At 35.1% G+C, this 17,474-nt stretch overlaps 1 pseudogene; it reads left to right on the forward strand.

Annotated features, from left to right (window-relative positions):
- The first annotated feature begins 240 nt into the window (after nucleotides 1-240).
- LOC129073588 (ferritin light chain-like) lies at nucleotides 241-766 on the forward strand (annotated as a pseudogene).
- Nucleotides 767-17,474: the final 16,708 nt, after the last annotated feature.

Raw genomic sequence — 17,474 nt, forward strand, 5'->3', positions numbered from 1 at the left:
GCAGACTGTAAAAAATCTGCCACTGACAGTGCACTTGGCAGTCCTGGGATTTGTCTCTTGCTTCATCAAGGTTGGGACAGAACAGGCCTAGGGACACCCCTTCTTTCCAACTACCCTCCAACCTCTTTTCTAGTCACCACCTTTGGAACCACCTCCACCATCCTCAGCTTCTGAGACCATCCGACACCATTTTGTTTGTTTGTTTGTTTGTTTACCTTAATTCTTCAATGCTGAACAACCATGAGCTCCCAAATTCATCTAAATTATTCCATCAAGGTCGAGGCTGCCATCAACCGCCCGGCCAACCTGCATCTGCAGGCCTCCTACACCCACCTCTCTCTGGGCTCCTATTTCCACTGTGATGATGTGGCTCTGCAGGGCATGGGCCACTTCTTCCAAGAGTTGGCTGAGGAAAAGCACGAGAATGCTGAGTGTCTCCTACAGCTGCAAAACCAGCATGGGGGCTGCATTTTCTTCCAGGATATGGTGAAGCTTTCCCAAGATGAGTAGGGTAAAACTCAAGACGCCATGCAAACAACCTTGGCCTTGGAGAAGAACCTGAACCAGGTCCTTTTGGATGCAGGCCCTGGGCTCTGCCCACACAGATCCTCATTTGTGTGATTTCCTGGAGAACCATTTCCTGGATGAGGAGGTGAAACTCATTAAGAAGATGGGTGACCACCTGACAAGCATCCACAGGCTGGCAGGCCCTCAGGTTGGGACAGGCGAGTATCTCTTTGAAAGGCTCACCTTCAAGCATGACTAGGAAGCCTTTGGAGCCCAGAGGCCTTTGAGGGGCCCTTCGGCATTTTGCTGGTATCTGGCTTTTGTCTGAGCCTCTCGCTGAAACCACTAGACAGCCTTTTAACCACACTGGAACCTTCTCCCATGTGCTGGACCAAATAGAAACAATAAAGATTTTTTTTGCAGGAAAAACAAACAAACAAACGAACAAAAACAAAATCTGCCATTGATGTTCTCAGAGGACTACAGCCATGAAGTGGATGACTCTCAGGGAAACGCTTGCTGCAAAACTGATGACTGACATCTGCCAGAGCTATGTGCCTGCTCACCGCTGTTAACTGAAGAATAATTACATCTTTTCTTCCATTTTCCGAGTATTCTGGAAATACCTCTCATTGGTGGATCTAATGAGAGGCATTCTTAAAATGTCAGGAGATAATGGGAGAGTCAGTTTCCAAATTCTAGTTCCTGTCATGCATGGGAAAGTTTAGAAGGGCAACGTGTACCTGACATAGTGATAGTTTTTGGCATAGAAATCCATATTAGAGGTATTTTACTTCCTTAAACCCCAACGAACAATTTAGTTTTTCTTCCTAATACTGTTATTTTGGGACATAGATAAAATTTAAGACCCTTCTAAAAGTGATGATTGTACAATTTTAGTTTTTCCCACATGTGCCACTTTATTCTTAAATAATAACTAACTTTTCTAATTAATCTCTTGAAGGAAAGTTACAATACATGTATAGAGATTTGAAGCAGCATATGTGTAAAAACATCTGAAAAAAATTAAACTTTCTGGACAGATGTTAAAAGAGTTTTGTAGAAAAACTATCAGCATTACAATCCCAGTTCTAATTTACTTTGCATCAGGCATTTAAATTTATTATCTTTAGGCCATATGTTCCAAATTGAACTTGGTTCTATATTCATGAATCAGTTGACAATGAATAGTTAAGTTCTGCTAATTCAGAAAGGTGAAGTTGAGTGAGCTTATTTTAATGGTAGAATATTTGTAACTACAAATCTACATACCATCAGAAAACTTCCAAAAAAAAATCTGCCATATGTTTTAACTGTGATGGAAATGGTTTTTAAAAAGCTGCTGCTTTTATGTAGCTATACTTGAAAATATCTTAGCATTTCCATTAAAATTCTACTTTGAGAGTTTTAAACTTGGCTCTAAAATTCATTGTGAACTGAAACTTAACATGTGAAATCTAAGGGAATATTAAGTAACAGAATATGTCAAAATAATTCAATGACTTCAACATTTTATATTTTTAATACCTTAGATTTAAATTATTTAAAAAATTATGTGCCACATGGATTTATAGTTGCGGCTCACTTAGTTATGACAATGAGCGGTCTCTACATATCAGTGACAGTCTCTGTGAACACTGCACATTATTTCCTGGAAAAAGCAAAAATGTCTACAGGTTGAAATCTGGGGGTGAGAGACAGTGTTCCTTAGACTTCTAAAGACCTCAGTTCACAAACCAAGGACATGTTCCAGATTCTCTGGAAAGTAGCCCAAGGATAAGTGGGAAGCAATGTGTTATCAGTGAAAATTTTAAAACTAGGTACCAAAATGCTTACATAGAACCTGATTGTGTAAACTAGAGACTTCCCAGTTGAAGTAATCAGTAAAGATCATGGAAAGAATGTTACTCTCATTTGTGATGTAAAGCATGATTGCCTCCCCCAACCCTGTCCCCAATCACCCTAATCATTGTCAGTGTGAATGATCAGCTCAGAAAGCCAGTAGAAGGACAGACCCACTCCTGTCTATGGAATGGTTCCAGGAACGCCACTACCAGAGGAACTTGGTTGATTCTCTTAAGGTTAATCTGAGTTAAAGTGATAATGCGGAAGAGTGGGGAGCTTCTGAATTCTGTCAAACTCATATTGGGCTTGGAAAAACCTGGGTTTTTACTCTGGGTTCTGTCATTTTCAGTATGTGTGATCTTGGGCAACACAACAACATCTCTCAATTTCAATTTACTAATCAACTAAATGGATGGCAATAAAAATCTCAGAAGTTTTTAAAGTTAGACAACTATGAAGTACCAACAATGTGCTTATTACATAATTCAGTAAAACCTAATTGCTATAATTTTACATAATGTGGAAACCAAATGCTGTTTCATTGACTAGAACTTCCTAGTACATCTTTTCCAGGTGTTATCAAGAGCAGCGTCCACCTGCTTACTTTTGACTCTCCCTCTGTTAATGGTATCACACCCATGGATATCAGGAAAGTAGCAAGAAGGCAGAAGAAAACAGTAGTGTTTAAGTATTAGGGCTAAATTTATTTTTTCTGAAATATCATTAAAATATTGATCTTTCAAGTCCATCCTGTCCTGATCAATTTTTGCATTACCTTAGTTCGTACACTAAACATTCATTAAGGCCTGCTGTAAGCCAAGTACTGTGCTAAAAGCTAGTGTGAAAGAAAGAAAAAAAAATGTGTCTTGCTTTCAAAGCTAGTAGTTCCAAGGGTAAGGATGATAAGAAAGAAAGAATTCTAATAACATGAGATAAGGGTTGATAGAGTTAGATGCAGGATACATTTATATCAGATTGGGATATCTGGAAAGGCTCCTTAGAGGACGTGATAAAATAGGTTTTAAAAAGGAAATTGAAGTGGATCATTTGAATAAAGGAGTAAAGATGTTTTAGCAGCAGAAAGAACACACAAACAAGTTAAAAGAGCTAAAATAATTTAGTTTAGTGAAGTCTAAAATTATAGTACTGATATATACAGAAAGATGTGTAAGGAAAAGTCAGTAAGGGTTTCTCCTAAATCATATGGTAACCTGTCAGAGATTTTGAGCAGGTAACCGGTAAGATGAGATGTGCATGTGAGAAAAATTATTCTGGTAGCAGTATGAAGTATAGAGGATTGAAATCAGTAAAATCAATTAAGAAGCTATTTAATAATCCTAATAAAATAGTACAGTGTTTGCTAATTGTATAGTATTAGGGAAGTCATTTTATCTTAATTGAACTTTTGAACTTTTCTTATTATTATGTAAATTTAAATATTAACAACAATAATAATAACAGTGTGAGCTGAGGGGAAGCAGAATATGTCACTCTGAATTGTGCCACTTCGACCCTGACTGGTGTGGCTCAATTGGTTGGAGTGGGTTCGATTCCCAGTCAGGGCACAGGTCTAAGTTGTGGATTTAGTATTCAGTACAAGTGCGAATAAGAAACAACTGATTGTGTTTCTCTCCAGCTGATACTTCTCTCTCTTTCTCTCTCCATCCTATCCCGTCTCTTTAAGGTCAATAAGCATGTCATCTGGTGAGGATAAAATAAATAATAAAGAAATGAATAAAATGTGCAACTTTGCCATGTGTATTGTTTTGAGCTGAAATCAATTAAGGCTCAGCAAATGTAATTCCTCCCTTAACTGCCAAAAATAAATTAGGTAGGGGGCCTATATCAGAAAGAAAGCTATTATATCTGAAAAACTTATATGCATGGCAGACCAAGGACCTGTTTACCAAACATTTGTTCTTCTCATCTTTCTATGAATTGTCTTCCTACACTTTGAAGCTCTAAATCTCTATCCACTTCTTAGCTCAGGGTGATGTATATACATCAATTATCTGTTTTGAGTCATAATTTTTTATAGGGCTCTTATATGTATGAAATTAAATTTGCATTTCTCCTGTTAATCTGCTTTACGTCAGTTTAATTATTAGATCAGCCAATGGACCTAGGAAGAAAGGAAGGAAAAATTTTCTGCTCCTATAGGGTCAGAGTATCTGCCAAAGGTTGAGCTAAAATTAACTAAGAAAATGTACATGAGCACTGGCTGGTGTGGCTCAGTGGACTGAGTGCTGGTCTGAGAACCAAAGGGTTGCTGGTTTGAATCCCGGTCAGAGCACATCCCTGGGTTGCAGGCCAGGTCCCCAGTAAGGGGTGAGCAAAAGAGGCAACCACACATTGATGTTTCCCTCTCTTTCTCCCTCTCTAAAAATAAATAAATAAAATCTTTGAAAAAAAAATGTACATGAAAGCATTGAGCAATACGTGCCACATGGGAGTTGTATATGTTTGCTCACATCTTTCATTTCAAACCACATTGGTCCATGTGCATAAACACATGGAGTGGGTATTTGAGCTGTTTGATATTTTGTGTGTGATCATCTGAGGATCTAGGCAGAATAGGGTGACAACTGATAAATATCTACATAGCCTCTAGGGCAGTGATTCTCATAAGTGAATGTGTATAATAATCATCCAAGTGTTTTGCTAAAATGCAGATTCAGAGTGAGCATATCTGCAATAGGGCCTAAGACTCTGCATTTCTAAAAAGCTCCCAGGTGAAATTGATACTTATGATCTATGAATCATCTTTTGAGAATGTTGATAATTTTATCCATGCCCTTAGAAGGAGGAGAGGCAGATCTTTAAAAGCAAATGCAGGAGACACAGAATTAAGATGCTGAAATGCTACCATGACTCATATAGATCAGGATCTATTTTCCATAGCAATTTTTCTTCTTTTTCCTCTTAAAGCTGTAGATAGCACATATACTAATTCTGTGATTTCACTGCAGACTATTTAATTTCAAGATACGGGTAGGAAGACATTCTCTGCTTATTTTATTTATTTTTAAATCACACTCTCAAAGCAAACATTTCAAAGTACTATTATCAAGTACTCAAGGGATCTTAGAATAGATTATTGGACATCAGCTTCTCTAGAAGGAGGGGCAACAGGTGAGATTTTAGGATGAGAAAATATAAAGGTGAGAGCTGGAAAAAAGAGATAATAATAAATTTTACTGCTTCTTCACTGACTGGCTCAGGGGCATGGACTTGGGAGAGCAAAATTGTGCTTGCCAGTAATTTGACAGATTTTTAGAAAAATACTTTTTAATTACTGTACCTTTGACCTAGAATCAACTTAAAGAGGACTACCTTGTTACTGAGCCCTGTGAGGAGGTTTGCTATTGAGCATGATGAGTACTTTTAATTTCCAGGTAGTTAAACAGATATCAAATAATGGTTGAAGATATATCAAAACTGTATTTGGTCAAGAATGTTCCACATACAGTTGTACAACTAAGAGGTTAGGAATACTTCAACAATTTTAAACCCGAATTAAAAATTTTCATAGCAATAAGAAATGTATAATTCTGAACCAAAGTCAAGTCAAACTTGAGGCTTGGCTTTTCAAGCAAAAATTGATGTTTCTTTTAAAATGACCTAAAAATTTGATTACAATTTTTCTACACTTAACATATTTTATTGTTTTAAATATTTTATTTATTTATTTTCAGAGAGAGGGGAATGGAGGGAGAAAGAAAGGGAGAGAAATATTGATGTGTAAGAGAAACATCAGCTGGTTGCCTCTCACATGCCGTCAACAGGGAACCTGGGCCTTTCCTCAGGCATGTGCCCTGACAGGGAATCTATCCAGCAACCTATTGGTTCACAGGCTAGGGCTCAATCCACTGAGCCACACCAGCCAGGGCTCTACACTTAATATGCAGCGTTCAGCAAAAGTAAGGCCTGCTTGAGCAGGTTGAGTTGGTTGGGTAATAATATGGGTGAAATAATTTATAGTTTTAATTTGAACATTTCACCTGAAATGTTATATGATGTGCTTGAGTGTGATATTGTTATGTTTAGGAATAGCATGCTTATGATTTTCTAATAAAAGATTTTATAATTAAAAGGGGGCATTATTTGTGCCAGACTCTGTATGTTAGTATTTTATATTTCATGTTGTTATTCTGAAGGAACTGGAGAGTCTAGAGGGGTAAGAGTAAAGTACAAGGTTCTTTGCTGAGTAGAGCACATTGGTGACACTATATTAAAGAGAATTAAAGAAGACAATATTTCAGGTAATATAGATAAAGCCAAACTATATCTCCACCTTTATTTTAGGATGGCCATTCTCTATAAACACAATAGACTTGAGAAGCATTTTATAAATCTCATCAATGCCTAAAAGGAAACCTGACAGTGCACAGAATGATTGACTAATAAAGTAACTAGGCACCTTCTGATATCATCAAAAGTCATTTAGTACATCATACATAATTACTAGATTTTTATTTTAAATGTACAACCAAATCTAAATTTTAAATCTCTTTTTATGCTTTATTGGTAATAAAAATTTTAAAGTTATAAGTTGCAAAGAAAAGAAATTCAATGTTTAGATTAAATAAAATGTGCATTTCTGGAAATATTGCCATTTTCTTGTCTAGTTTTTTTGGTTTGTACATCTGTTCTCTTTTAAAATAAAAAGCAGTTATCATGGTAACTGGAGAATCATGTGTATTATCTCTGAGCTAAAATACTCCTGGTTTGAGAAATATTATTTATTTATAGTATTTATTTGAATATGTGTAATACTACATTCAAAAAGAGAAAATATTATAAGTATAATTTCATAAAACTATTCAGTATATTTTGTTTAACTCTTTTCAATAAAAACATATTGTTATTTAATAGTAGCCATAAAAACCCTGATATAATAAAAAATAAATTAAAAGAGATTAAAAATTTAACACTATAGATGAATTGAATGGCAACTGAAGAACTCATGCTTTCAGTAAGCAGTATAAATTGTTTTCCTAAATACATTCAAATTATAGTAAATAAAGATATTAAGGCACAATTATAAACTGAAAAAAAAAGACCAAAACAGCTCCAAAAGTGCCAGCATTTACCATAAAATTGCTATTCATTTTACCAGCATTGTGTTGATGAAATTTAGCTAGGTAAATTTGAAGATCTAATTGGCTTTATTGAAAAATTCATGAGTCAGACAGTATCTCATGTATACAAGATATGATAGAGGAACTAAAGAGTTAAAGAGTTTAGCCTTAGTTGATAGGCTTAAGTGATTAATGCATGTGGAAAACTGTTATTCCAGGAACTAGAATGCATGACCGTGTGACTACTCAAGGAGGTGACAAGCAATTCAACCTTTGTGCCCCAGGGTGTCCGCAAGCAATCAAGATAATATCTGAGCCATTGTGTTCCAGGGAGGGAATATCTGTGATGCAGATAAAGAATTGTTGATCAACAGAACTGCAACTCTTATCCAATTAACCTTTTTTCCAGTCCCTTTACCTACCATTTCTTCTCCTTATGAAAAGGTTGGCTTGAAATGAGATGTTAAAATGGCTTTTGAGGGTACATAACCTGCCCTCTTCTCAGATCACAAGCATCTGAAGAGAGCACCCATGAAGATTCAATCCTGTTTAAGAGTGCAAGATATAGTTCTTCTTGTTGAGGTCTCTGTTTGATGTAACTGATTTTGAATCGAGTCCATCTTCCTTTTTGGTATAATTGTAGGTTTCCTGCCTTTGGTAATTGACTTAGAAGTGATAGAACATGAGAGCTCCCTTTCTGAATCCAATTTTAGTTGAGGTTATCTTTATTAATTTCCACACTATTTCTCCAAGTGTTTCATATAGAACTTTAAATATAAAAGTTTATATTTTATATTTAAATATAAATATAAAAAAATATAAAGAAAGCAGAGATATATTCAACCTAGCCAAATTTTTAGGAGGAATGAAGTAATTATGGCTCTAACAATAACCAAACCACAGTCCAGAATGCCAAGAGACTCTTCTAGTCATAAATACACACACACACACACACACACACACACACACGTATATATCTATACACACACACACATATATTTTCATTTAGTTTCTCCTATTACTTTTTGACTATCTTTTTTAATTATCTTTATTCCTTCCTACTTCTGTATTTGACAAAACATGGTGCGCCATCCATATCTTAAGATTTTTACTCTCTCTACTTTCAAAATAGAGTGAAAGTGTAATTCCTCTTCTGAGTAAGGAAGAACACTTGCAGGAACATCCATGATAAAAGGACTGGGGAATGGAACTGATGGGAGATGGAACGTCCATGGCCGCCAGGAGAATTTTAATGTGGCAGACAGCTATGACCCTGAGCTCAATATGTATATTTTCTAATTAACCAGAAACTAAACACTGAGTTTATATTCATCTTCTCAGAATTAAGCAGTTTCCATTGTTCAAAACATCACTTTCATAGCTCTAATTAATTAAAGTTTAAACAAAGCTTTCATGAAAAAAAATGTTTTCTTTGACAGTAATGATGCATTCTCCTGCTTTGTAGGAATAGCATGCCTGCATCCATCATTATTTCTATAGGTTTACTTTGTCACACCCTAAGAGTGACTTACAATGTCAATTTTTCAGTATAAATGAATAATGTGAGGGTTTACTAAATAATCGGGTGTGTCATGGTAGAAAAACATTATAAGAAGGAAATTCAAAGTCAGGAAACACATTCCATAGCTAAGGGGTTTTCCATCTCATTCCCTGACTAAAATCCTTGGAAGTCAAAGAGAAGTATTGTATCTGAATTAGAGAAAAGATTTAAAAAATCAACCTTTGTTGCTCATGATTTGGAAACTTTTTTGTTTTTTTATCCTTTCCTGGTATGTCTTCATCTTGTCTTAGTTTTTGTCTGTCTCCGCTGAGTGGCATACATCAAACAAATCCAGAGAATTTATCCATCAGGCAAGAATTTTAACTCGAGACATACTTAGGAACCATAATTCAGATAATTTAAATGACACCAAGTAATGCTACCAAATAAGTAACATTTATAAGAGAATTATGTTTAAAAGTTGTTTCTCACATAGTTTATAAATATAATTGCACAGGTTGAAATTAAGAGCTTTAACCAAACCATGTATGTTTTATCTGGAAACTTTATCACAAGTCAAACAATTAGGAATATAAATATTTAAAAATCCTGTTCACTCGACAGGACTTTAGCAAGAGCATCAACATCATAACTGTGATCGGCACCATAATGTATGTGTGTTGAGTGATTATATTCCTAAGGCCATGCCGAGCACTTTTCAGTTAAGAAACCATTAAAGAGGTTAGGTAAGTTGCATCAGAACACAGATTACCCTGAACAGTACCTGTCTCCGAAAGGTGGAAATTATTGTATAGTAACTAAGTGGTAAAGGAGAATACATTTTAAGTAGGTCCTTAACTAGAGTAAATGCAGGATGATATACCACTGCTTCATTCTGAACTCTGTTTTCAAATTATACCCAGCTGGATAACTGAAACAATGCAGTAATGAACTACGACTCCCTGCTATCTGTAATACATGCTGGTAATTCTCTCTCTCTCTCTCTCTCTCTTTAACTTTATTTAAAATTTACCAGCTTTGTTAATATATTAATGTCAACTAATATTAGTTACGATGAGCAGTGCCTTACACATCTGACAGTCCCTTTCCCCAATCCCATATCCTTCTGGGCTGGAAAAAATGTCATAGTTTGTAATTCACATTGCGAAATTTTCTCTACAAAAATTAAGATAAGAATAAATAGAAAATCTAATGTCCTTAAAATAAAACATTCTATATCAGGCCCCAAAATGCATGTGCTCTTATCAAGTGTTTTAGGGTGAAAAACATTTATCTTTGTTATTTCATGACACTTATGTAGTTGTTTTTGTTCAGGATCTCCAAAATCATTTGTGTTCCATCAAATTTCCCAAAGTAGTTTTTATATAACATTAATTCAAAGCAATACTTAAAGTTGTCTTATTTAAGAAGAGGATGCATAATTCCATGGTAAAATACTTGCAAAATTCTGGGTAAGTCTTAAATAAAAATTAAAGACCTCTCAGAGAGCCTTTAATATGTTATCTCACTATTAGTTTCAGGAAACAAACAAACAAGATGTTGAATTTCAGAGTAATTTAGTCATGAATTTTACCAGTTTCCTATTTTTTTCCTCATAGGGTTTCTTGCAGGACTCATATTTCTTGAAAAATAGTTTGGAAAACATTGTTCTATGTATGCCAGTGTAAATATTATTTCCCAAACAGATACTATGTTTTGAAATAATTTTGCCTTTGCTCATATGATTCCTCTATAGCCGGAATATCCTTCTGCTCTCCTGATTTTCCAATTTCACCTGCTGAATTTCTACTCATCCCTTAAAGCCAGGATCAATTATCACCTTTTCTATCAAATAGTGTTTCTTAACATCCCTGGGGGGGCGGGTAATAAAAACATTCAGTACATTTCAAATATGTCTATTATGACTCATTTTTATAAAACTCTCTCATCAGATAAATGACAATTCCATGAGAAGAAGGAATATTTATCTGCCTTAATTGTAAGTATTTTAAATTTGCTAGGCAATAGAAAAGATTTTTGAGCAGAGAATAGCATAACCCAGCACCAAAGTAGTGTTTTGGAGCGAGAGCTCTGGCAGCTAACATAGGAGAAATTGTGGCTGAGTAACTAGTTAGGCAATAAACACAGTCATTCAAGTGAAAGCAATGTAGCCTGAATGAGTGTAGTACCATGAGGGATGGAAAAGAGCAATTAAAAGTGATTTGATAGACATCTGAGATGCCTCATTGGTAGATCGTGAAATTGGGCAGAGTATCTGCGGACACAGGAATGGGAAAAGTTGAAGATGACTTTGTTGTCTCTTAGCTGGTTTTCTTGAAATTTAGTAGTACCAGGAAGTAAAATTAGTAATCTAATTATTTTATATCATTACATATAGTAGAATAATGTCTTTAAAAGAGATACAAGGAAAAGGGGAGAATTTTGAGGAGTAGAGATTTAGAGTCCCACATGTACTCAGAACAGCAGTGGCAAACATCTCAAAGGATATACCTTCTATAATTTTTCTAGGAACAGCCCAGGAGTACCTGGAAAAAATCAATGCAAAAGCAGTGATTATAATTAATTCAGTTCTCTTCAAGGTTTTACTTTGAATCAATGCATACTGTTAGTTTTGTAATCAATGTTTTATATTTGTTCATATACATAAACATGGAATAATTAAAGCTACAATAATGAAATTGCCTAGGATAAATCATTAGAAATCTGATCATGCACTTGTTTAAATTTAAAACATTTATTTTAATTCAGTTTAATTTTAAAATTTTTAAAAAATCATCCTATTTCTCTACCTTCAGGCTTAGAGATAGTGTGCATGTGGGTCCTTTGTATCTCAAAGGGGAGGAATGCATCTTGCAGTGATTATCCCTAAGCCCAATTCTTCACTGAAAATACACTGAAACTCAGATGCAGTTGAAATCTGCTGGTTGTTGCCTACAGCAAGCAGCTGTCAACATGCCCTCGGCCTATACATACTTATATATAGCATGTGCAAGAAGCCAAGGGTGTATACATTTAAAGCTGCATGATTCTGAACATACTGAGTTTCTCCTTTTATGCCTTGGCCACGCCACATGTGAGACATCACAGTATATTCAAAATTGCAGTCAACCTCATGGAAAGCACCCTCACATGTCACTCACAGAAAGATGAGGTGTTTCAAACAGAAAATTCACTCTAAAGAGTGAAACAATCATTTTCAATCCCATCTTGTTTAAAACATGACATGGCTTCTGCTATAGGCTTCAAAGAAATGCAGTCTCATAGGCAAATTTACCTGCCAAATAAAAAGACAAACTTTAAAAGTATACTCAAATGAAGGACTAATTAATATTACAACTGTTCTCTCATATGCTATTTTTAATTAAAAAACTGTTCTTTTGACTGTGTTATTATTTTTTGCATATTTCTACCCATAACATAGCTAAAAATCCATTAATTCCTACTACTGTTATATTTAAATGTGGATGATAATTTTTAGGAATGAAAAATGAGAGAATATCTGTTACCATTTTTAAAGATTCTCAGATTCTGTTGGTTAACAAAAGAAAAGAATGGTTAGGGTATATAAATAAGGGATTATTGTTTAGCATTATTTATTGTATCGTGATCAACAAATAATTATAAAACAAGAGGAAATTGAAGGCACAGATCACTTTTTCATTACATGCAATAAGTAATTATTTAAAAAGAATCTCACGAAGTTGCTTTGTACCAATGAGCCTAATGGTGTAAAAAATCTAAACTGCACCTAAGGGCCAAAGCTGACACATTTTTAAGTAACAGACTGAACTGCAAAAACCTCTTCATTTAGTTTTTAAATTTAAAAAATAAAAAGAAAATGAAAGTACTCTCATTATATTTAAAACATGGAGTTTCTAAATCCAAAACAAAACATGATCTTGTCATTATGAAGCTTCCAGTTTTAGCCACACTGAGTACTATCAAATTACATTAGGAAATCTATATGTATCATTATATATACAATTAAAAAATGAGAAGAAAATATTTATTTACTTTTATTTCTTATATATCTTTATGTTTTTTGAGCATAGAAGTAAATTTGATCAAGCATTCAATTTCATACCTACATATTTACATATATGTATGAGATATGTCCAGAAAAAGTGCAACCATCGTTAATATAATGAGAATGGTTTGTGCAACATCGATGTAATCTGGCAGCTGAGGAGAGAGGACTGGAATGTGCATGGATGAACAATGATGACTTGACTGTACTAGTCCGTGGTGGTGGTAGATACCATTGAGTGAGCATTTGTACTGTGTGGCCAACACATTCAAAATAACTAGGTGAGTAGACCAACAAATCTGCATCAAAGTTTCTGTCAAGCTTGAACATTCCTCCACAGAAACTATTCAGATGATTTGGAAGCCTGCAGCTATGGGCAACTGCTGATTGGCAGCTTCATCACGACAATGTACCCACTCATACATCACATCTCGTGCAGAGATTTTGGCAAAACATCAAATCACCCAGGTGTCTCAGCTCCCCTACAACCCAGATTTGGCACCTCGCAACTTCTGGCTTTACCCAAAACTAAAATAACTTTTAGAAGGAAAAAGATTTTAGAAGGTCAATGAGATTCATGAAAATACGATGGGGCAGCTGATGGCATCTTGGAGAACTGTGTGAGGTCCAAAGGTGCCTACTTTGAAGGGAACTGATGCATCATTGTCCTATGTACAAAGTTTCTTGTATCTTCTTCAATAAATGTCTCTATTTTTAATATTACATGGCTGGATACCTTCTGGATATAAATATATATATAAAGAGAGAGAGAGAGAGCCGGAGAGGCAGAAGTAAGGCCTTCTTGAGTTTGGTTGGTAGGGCAATAATATGAGTATAATAACTTATAGTTCTAATTTGGACATTTCACCTAAAGTGTCATATGGTGTGCTTGAGTATGATATGGTTATGTTACAGAATTTCATGCTTATGGTTTTGTAATAAAAGGTTTTGTCATAAAAAGGGAGTGTTATTTGTGCCAGACCAAAATACATGTATATTCGAGAAATATTGGGGAAAGGAGAGAGACAGAAAAACTTCGGCTGGTTGGTTGTTACACATGCCTCAATGGACAACTGATCTTGCAAACTGGGGCATGTGCCCTAAGAGTAGAACGCATAATACTTCCTCTCCCTGCAACCCCAGTGCACAGGACTATGCTCCAATCAACTGAACCACATTGACTGGGCTCTATTTTTTAAAACTTCAACTTCTGTCAATGTGTATATCTCATTCCTATATGTTCAACCCAGCTTGATTTTGTCTTAATGACATTTACTGAATTATTTTTCTTTAAAATTTACAATTTTCATATTCTATATGCATATTCACACTTGCTTAGCTGTTGTTATCCTGGACTTAAAAACATAAATATAATAGTTATGTTATTCAAAGTTTATGTATTTATTAATATCATTATTTTATATTAACATTTATAAAGAGTTGTACAGTGATTGAAATAAATCCAACGATAAAATTGAAACATAATACTTGCTGATACATGTCTTCAGAACAGATCATAAGACTAAAAACAACATACTAATCGGAGTCTATCTCACTACTAAACTACCTTCAATAATTTATTTTGATTTCTTGATCTCTTAATACAAAATGTTTTGCCTGCATTGATTTCCACTATCTCCACACAGATACCCCCAGAATCCATGCCTGACATCTTCATTTGTCTTCCATGAGCTTTTCCCTATGACCAGAATAATTTCATTAAAAGAGTATTCATGCTGCACATTTGAATTTACTCCTCTGAGTCCAACATCATGGTAAGTGCTCAATTAATGATGAGTCAGTTGATCATCATTCCCCCCACAACACCCCATCGTAGTCATTTATCAAGGCCTGACAGTTATCCTCCAAGGGATTTTACATAACTGTTCTTTACTCTCTTCCAGACCCACCCTCTTCTACTTTAATCAAAGTCACCATCAGATCATCCTAAGGCTATTGTAATTATCTGCTAATTGAACTCCCTCCCTCTAGACTCTTGGTAATGCAATCCATTGCAGAAAGCATTACTTGATTAATTTTCCTACAATGATATTTTGTCCCTGTTAGACTCTGCTTGTAAATCTGCATACATAACTGTAAAATAAAGTTCTAATTCTTAAGTCCCAAATTTAAAATCTTCACAAATTACTTGCTACCTCCTTTCATTCAAAATCTATTTACTGAATGCCCAGTACATGCAAATTTTCATTCTTGGTCCTAGAGGATATATTTATTTTTTAACAAAGAACTTACCATCCTGGAGAAAATATTTCAACAATCTTGCTGCTCAAGCATAGAGTAGATTCCCACCCACCTCTACACCAATGATCAGGAAATGCACTTTCCCCCAACATTCTTTTTAATCTTCATCTGAGGATATGTTTATTGATTTTAGAGAGAAAAGAAGGGAGAGAGAGACAGAGAGAGAAAGAGAAACATTGATACATTAATTGGTTGCCTCCCGTATGCGTTCAGACCAGAAATAGAACCTAAAACCTAGGTATGTGCCCTGACCTGGTATCAAACCCTCAACTTTTTGGTGTAGGAATGACTATCCACCCAAGTGAACCACCTGGTCAGGGTTTCTCCAAAACATTTCTTCAGAGAGCAACTCTACTTTCACCCTCTCGTGAGGTCTTCCATTAAACGGCTTGAAAGGACTGAAAGAAGAAATGTTCATTCTTCACCATCATGTTTCTCTGGAAGGAGAAAATTCTTCTTCTCCGGAGTAAAAGGTTTTGGAGGTGGCTTTCATCTCTTTTTTTCCATAGTTTTTCACTGAATCCTCACCATAAGATGAAAATTGGTTTGCCTGATTGATTGATATAAAGAGAGAGAGAAAAAAAAACAAACAAACTAAAACTGCTGCTCAATTCTCTTACAGAATTTTTCTCTTTAGGAGCAGCTGACTCTCAACTTATACTTCTTCTCTTCCTTGCAATAACTAGCTTGTCCCTGAATGGAAAAAGTATCTGTATTTGCTCAGTTCCAGCTGTTACTAAGCGGGTTCAATAAAGGGGTAGGGAAGGCCATATAGCCTGCTTGTGTCAGCAGATCTAGTTTACTTCTAGTATCAGCTTTACAACTAATAAAATTAATAGATTGATCTCCTTATGTTTGACTGCTTTGCCCATTTCTCTATTGATTTAAAATTTGTGAGGAAAAATTGGAGAGCCCCCCCGCCCACCGCACACATACACAAAATCATTAAAGCATTTTTTTTTATCAGACTGCAGTAATATAATCTAATGTACCCAAGTTATTTACCGTTTTGATCTATTTCCTTATTACCAAAAGTAACTGTTACTGCTGTCCCATATCGGGTCTTCTTATATGATTTGCCATCTACATAGTACTGCTTTTGACCAGTACAGATACTGATATCTGTATCCCTTGGAACTAACAAAATATCCTGTACATAAAGGTAAGAAAATTTAGTTTTAAGTCTTGTGGCTCAAGTGCTACAGAAACTTGGAGAAGGGGCACTAATGAGTTCCAAAGTATCTGGGATACTTTGAAAACGTAAGGGTATTGACTTGGGGCTTAACTGAGTTTCAGACCTAAATAAACCATGAGTGGAAAGCATAAAATTTTGGACAAGAAATTCATAACAGGTAAGAATAAAATATCAAATAAAGCAAAAAGAAGTATGGTTTGTTTATGGGAAAAGTAGGGAAATAAAAGAGGAAAGAACACCAGCCTTCTTGAAAAATAATGGAAAATATGTTTAGTTTGCAGTGTTATTCAAATTATAAATAGGCTTAAAATTTAGCAGTTTACTTTCATATTGTGTGACATAAATAAATAGTGCCCATCGAATATCCCATGTTTTCCCATGTGTTTCTTATCCTCTAATGACGTGAGGTTAGAGCCATCTGGCTGGTTATGGCCAATGGACTGTGAATAGAAGTGTCACGTGCTGCTTCTGGCCCAAAGCAATTTGAAGGTGCTATGTTTCCTTTGTTTGTACATCACCCTGCCTTGAGGACCAAGAGTTAAAGTAAAAATATCACAAAATAGAGGAGTTATTGATCTCTGTTAACCAGATGGAGGAAAACTCTGGCCAACTACAATGGATAATATGTAATTGAGAGACAAACATTTGCAATGTTAAACCAGAGATTGATTGAGCTAGATAATGTTGACTAATCATAACACATATATAAAGATTGGTAAGGAATTTGGAGGAATTATAGCCAAATTCTGTTATTTTAATATTTTCTGGCTATATATTAGCAAAAATGAGTAGCATGTAACTGAAGTACCAAACTAGTTATTATTTGTTCAACTCCCTTGCAGAGAGCTGAACAAATATGTGTTGTACAAACATATTCTGCTAGCTAAACCCACAACTGGACCTCACTAGGGGTGAGCGGTTATCTAATTTATCTTGTTAGAAATATTTACAGAGCATCTGACTGTGTTTTGTTGTGAGTAGGGAAGAAGTAGTCTATGGGAATAAATAAAATAATTATTCTGTACTTCAAGATCA

This window comes from Pteronotus mesoamericanus, unplaced genomic scaffold (assembly GCF_021234165.1).
Source record: "Pteronotus mesoamericanus isolate MK-2021 breed Mesoamerican mustached bat unplaced genomic scaffold, CSHL_Meso_final contig_42, whole genome shotgun sequence".
NCBI lineage: Eukaryota > Metazoa > Chordata > Mammalia > Chiroptera > Mormoopidae > Pteronotus > Pteronotus mesoamericanus.